This window comes from Pan paniscus, chromosome 1 (genome assembly GCF_029289425.2).
Source record: "Pan paniscus chromosome 1, NHGRI_mPanPan1-v2.0_pri, whole genome shotgun sequence".
Classification (NCBI taxonomy): domain Eukaryota; kingdom Metazoa; phylum Chordata; class Mammalia; order Primates; family Hominidae; genus Pan; species Pan paniscus.
Genome location: NC_073249.2, coordinates 188,001,689 through 188,007,700, shown reverse-complemented (window position 1 = coordinate 188,007,700; position 6,012 = coordinate 188,001,689).

Here is a 6,012-nt window from a genome sequence, read left to right as displayed (position 1 = left end):
TGGAATATGTCACCTCCACTCACATTCCATTGGTAGAACTCACATAGCCATCCCTAATTGCAAGAGTGGCTGGAAATATTATCGCTATGCCCAAGGAGAAGAAAGCTTATTCTGCCTCTGCCACAACGGGTGTGTACAGCTGCTCTCAGAAAGTTCTGGGACAAGCTGCTCGGAGTCCCAATGTAGCATTTTCCCTCGTTCCTTCTTCCTTCCTTCCTGGCAGCCTCTAAGAAGGTCTGTTACTATCAGGAAGGCAGATCTTTGCTCTGGCATCAGACAGATGGGACTTCAATTCCAAGCTATGCCAATAAAACTAGCAATATGTTCCTGCAGGTTCTCTGTGCCTCAGTTTTCTCATCTGTAAAATGGACCACAACAATAGCTGCAACCTCATTACACTGGATGGATTAGAGGAGAAGGCACAAGTAAGGCTCTTAGCACAACGGCTGGCAAGGTGTAAGCTCTCAAATATTAAGATACGCATGCTACTGCTAATCATAATTTTAATTAAACTAGTACAATTATTAGTATAGACTAGCCCAAATTTTTTAAAAGAAGAAAAGGATCTAAGACATAAGCATTGAGGCTCCTGTGAGAATTGAGATAAACTGTGGTAAGGGATAACATGAAAATAATACCAGCTAAACAGCACTTTTTTGACCATTATTTTGGATCTGAAAGAAATCAAGAATAAATGAAGGACTTGATACATTGGAAGAGGAGAGTCAAGGACCTACAGAGGCAGGTCCAGATCTCCACTGTGTGGCCCAGATCTCCATTTGGAAGGCCTCTCAAGGTCACTAACATTCCTAGGCAAAATCTAGGAGAATCTGTCTCCTTTTCCAGATTCCAGGCACAGAAACCTGAAGGATAAGAACAAATTAGAGACCTTAATTTCATTTCAACAAATAAGAGACATTTCAGTGGTGAGCAGTCCTCCCTTTCTACCTGGTTTCCTTCTCACTGCATGAATCATTCTAACTTCTGTTCCAGCTGTCTTCCTTCCATTGACTGACCAAGGCCCTCCCTAAGGCCCAGTTCTGCCTCCCACCCCACCCTGCCACTCAGTATGCCAATTCGATCTCTAGCTCAGCCCTCTTCCCCTTCATCCAGCCTCAACACTCTAGTAGTCCAGAGAACATTTCCATGGAGATCCTGTGGCCCCTGACCCTAATGAGTTTCTTTTTGCCAGACAGCCTGCCTGCCTTTCTCAATTGTCCCATTCCCATCCATAGACTGCCACAGGGGTCATGTGAGGAAATAGTCCAAGGAGCCTCCGTGCTAGACATCTAGCCAGGAAGAACTACAGTGCAGTAGAAGAAAAGAATCCTCCAAGCATGGAAATGGCCAATAGCTCCCTTTCCAAAGTCAAGACAGATATTCGAGAAATGTTTGGTAGGGTTATAAGCGTTATTTCTCAGTTCATCTTCCAAAGCTGTAGAGGCAGTACATTTTCTGGGAAAAAGCCTCAGTACAGAGCATGCCAGCACTGCTTTTCAGAGAAAGACAGGCCGTCTGCAGGCTCATTACCTGGAACACAAAGTTTGCATGCCAATTTGCACGGAGATAAGAGAGAGGACATGGAAAGAAAGGAAGGAATATTCACAATTTGCTAAAATGTGTGTGCCAGCACCTCTTTTTTAAAGAAAAGCAAAAAGAATATTGTAGAAAATTAATATTCCATTTTTCTAAGTCAAGTTCCTGTCTGTTCGGCAGGTTACTTTGTAATAAACCAAATTAATTGTCTCCCACATGCCTTCTAATATTTTATCAGTCCAGGCTGGGTGTGGTGGCTCACGCCTGTAATCCCAGCACTCTGGGAGGCCGAGGCGGGCAGATCACTTGAAGTTAAGAGTTCGAGACCAGCCTGGCCAACATGGTGAAACCCCATCTCTACTAAAAGCACAAAACATTAGCCAGGCCTGGTGGTTCACGCCTGTAATCCCAGCTACTCAGAAGGCTGAGGCAGGAGAACTGCTTGAATCCAGGAGGTGGAGGTTGCAGTGAGCCGAGATCACACCACTGCACTCCAGCCTGGGCAACAGAGTGAGACTCCATCTCAAAACAAAACACACAATAATAAATATATATATTTGATCAGTTCAAAAGATGCGTTTTAAAGTGTAAGAATCTTAAAGTGGAAGTTGCAGCACTTTGCGGGCAACACGTTGGTAGTAACTGGCATTTTCAAGTGTGGGGAGGAACAACTAGTTTCCTGCCATTCAGTTCCTCATTATAACTGTCCTTTGCAATTTTCTCAATTATATTTTAAACAGGTCTGAAGATGCACTGGTGTATCTAGTTCTATTTACACTAAAATTTGTCTTTGCAAAGCAAAGTCACAGCTGGGGATTGTGAAGCGATTACGTGGCTCTAGAAGAAAGAAAAACAAGCTGGGAGCAATGACTCACACCTGTAATCCCAGCACTTTGGGAAGCTGAGGCAGTGGAGGATTGCCCGATCCCAGGAGTCTGAGACCAGCCTGGGCAACATGGAGAGACCCTCATCTCTACATTAAAAAGAAAATTAGCCAGGCATGGTGGTGCATGCCTGTAGTCCCAGCTATTCGGGAGGCTGAGGCAGGAGGATCGCTTGAGCCTGGGAGGTTGAGGTCGCAAGGAGCTATGATCGTGCCACTGCACTCCAGCCTGTATGACAGAGCAAGACCTTGTCTCAAAAAAAAAAAAAAAAAAAAAAAAGGAAAAATAAGTACCCATGGAAGGAAAAGGTTCTGCAGCCTTTTCCTTTGCCATATTTTCTCTCTCAAGCATAAGTGTGAAATAATTTCAACAAACCTCATTTGACACAAAGAAAAGTGGTGAAAACAGATATTTTAATTCAAATATGTGGCATTTCCTTCCATGGAGTCTTGAAGAGCACACACATTTACAACAGATGGATTAGAAGAGGAAGCAAGAAGTTCTGCCTGCTATAGGAATGTGGCTACAGCTGTCTTAAGGCCCTTTTGTAACTAGTAATACGTAAAGCAAATGATGTTAATGACCTTCGTTTTACCCAACCCCTCACTAAAAAGTGGAAATCATCAACTGCTCCACTTCCAATAAGATGTCTCAAATCAGTCCTGAATGTTATCCTAGGGAAAATACTTCAGGAATTTTTTGGATCTCTAAGTTAGGTGTGCACTTAGGTGACATGGGCAATACAAACTTTCAGGACAGAGCACACATGCAGAAGCCAGAAAGCAAGAAGTTGTGTTTAGATAATACAACACTGCCACCTAGAGGCCATACACTAAGGACTTGGACACCATCACCAAACAGGCTGAAAAGGTAGACAAGCTGCCTGTGCTTCGCAGCACAGCTGGCTTAAATGAGTAGAGACACTGAGCGAATGTTACAGAGTAGTTAAATATGCTTCCTGCTCACTACCTACAAAGACAGGTGTTGAACTAGCCATCCAAGAAACCAGTTTGGTGATGGTTGTATTAAGATACTTGGAAAACAGTGTAAAAATCATACTTCCAATCTCATGAAAACATTTCAAAAGTGTGAATTTATTACACACTGATTGAATGAATATGCATTTCTTTAATGTGTCAAATAAACCTAGGAACATGGGATATAAACCAAGGTAAACAGGCTTCCTTATTGCAGGTCTTCTCAGAACCTTTCATATTTGACTGTATGTAGAAAATCTCCAAAGAGAGACTACAGATTGCAAGTTTCCAAAGCTTTACTATAGAATCCTTTTTTTGTTTTTTGTTTGTTTGTTTGTTTTTTGCAAAACACACCAGTGAGCAAACTCGCCCTCCCTACTAGGAAAGGAAGGTCGAGTGGTAGTTTGCGGCTGCAGGTTATGGAATCAAACTGCATGGGTTCCCATTCTAACTCTACCACTTTACAATTGAGCCGTTCTATATCTATTTCCCCTTCTGTAACACAGGAATATAACACCTACTTCCCAAGGAGTTGTGAAGATTACAAGGTAATACACGTAAACCACCTAAAATAATTAGTGGTGGTTGGCTTTCCCTTCAAGTCCTTCTTGGATGTTATTTGTATCCAAAGTATCCTAATGTACAGTTCCGGGAAGTTACTATTAACAAATAACACTCACCTGGCACGGTGGCTCATGCCTGTAATCCCAGCACTTTGGGAGGCCGAGGCAGGTGGATCACCTGAGGTCGGGAGTTCGAGACCAGCCTGGCCAAAATGGAGAAACCCCATCTCTACCGAAAAAATACAAAATTAGCCGGTGTGGTGGCGCATGCCTGTAATCCCAGCTACTCAGGAGCCTGAGGCAGGAGAATCGCTTGAATCCGGGAGGTGGATGTTGCGGTGAGCCAAGATTGCGCCATTGCACTCCAGCCTGGGTGACAAGAGCGAAACTTTTGTCTCAAAAAAAAAAAAAAAAAAAAAAAAAAAACCAAAAATCTCTCCTGTTATGCCCAGCTGCTGTCCACATTCCCCTTAGACTATGTTCCTTTGGGACCCCCGAGAGGGACAGGGGGAGCATTTAAACTAACTAGCTTACTTACTAGCTTAGATGGAAAACAGTGATACTAATAATCTCTTTTGTAACTGGAAGGGCTTTCAGCATTTGCAAAACAAAGGATAGAGATCCTTACCAAAATCCAAAATTCACAGTGCTTTCTCCAACAATGCTTGATTTTATCTTTTAAATCATTTCTCCACACAGAACTCAAGATGTAGAAGGTAAATTAACTCCCAAATACCTCCAGCATTCTATATTGAGATGTTATATACATGCATATATGTATGTGTGTGTATATATGAATGTGAATGGGAGAGGTGGTGGTATGTGAAATAGCTAAAATACCTTGCTGCTTAAGACTTTAAGGTATTTTTTAACCATCTGTCCTAGTTCTCTTTGAAGTAGACTGGTAGAGATCAACATCCACTGGGATGCAGAACATTTCAAGCAAAACCCTGATCATTTTATTCTCCGTTTTCTTCATCCTGAGTTGTCTCCTTTCACATTTACTTTCTATTTCACAATTAAAGTCTTCTCCTTAATCACTGACTGAATTTATAATTTTCAGTAATAGGAAAACATAACATTTATTGGGCATCTATGTACCACATGCATCTTGAAACATTCTCTCCATTTAACCAATGGGAGCCTAAGGCTGGAAGCTGCAAGTAAAGGCATGCCACACTGGGCTGCCAGGCCTGGAGGACAAGCCCTGTTTTGCCACTAATTAGATCTATGATGAGGCTGGCCACCCTTAGTGTACCCTCAACAGTGCCAGTTCACACCTGCTGCTCAGGCATCCTTACTAATGGCATCCCTTCCACTCTCAACAGTATCTGGAATTTAAGTTATACAGTCTTCCTAGCTACAGCCTCAACAAGGCTCCTTATCCCTCTGCACCTGTTTCCAAAATCTGAAAAAGAAGACAGGATTAGATAGTTTCACAAGAGTTTTTTCAAGCTGTTTCTGTGATTTCCATTTCAGAATTAAAACAGCTTCTAAAGTAGTCCAATTACAAAATTTAAAGATCTTTCAATCTGTCTTCCTCCCACTGATAAACTAATGTCTATTTTTCTCTGATTAGTTTAGACCCAACCTGTTTGTATAGACAAACAATGATTTAACTGACATTTAAGAGTCAATGAGTATGTCAGCAACTGGAGGAAACAGAAAACAAGCTGGAATCGGTACAATTGTTTAAGTGTGTTTTACTTCACTCATCTCCTCACTCCTTCTTAGGTTGGATTAACACATTAATGATGCCAGGACCAGGATACTCCCCACCATGTGTGAGATTTGTGGATATGAAACACCCAACCAAAAACATTTTCACCTGAGCTTAGATTTACTACCCTAGAGCAGAAATGGGCCAGGGGAGATACCTAGACACAAGGCCATGAAATTCCCACATCGGGATAGAACCTGAAGCTCTGACACATAAGAAACATTAACCACAGGAAGCAGCAAAAGAAAAAGAAATTGATGAGAAAACGGCAAAGTGGGACAACCCAACGTTCCGCCACCACCCTCCATACCTCAGGCAAGGAGAAACGCTGA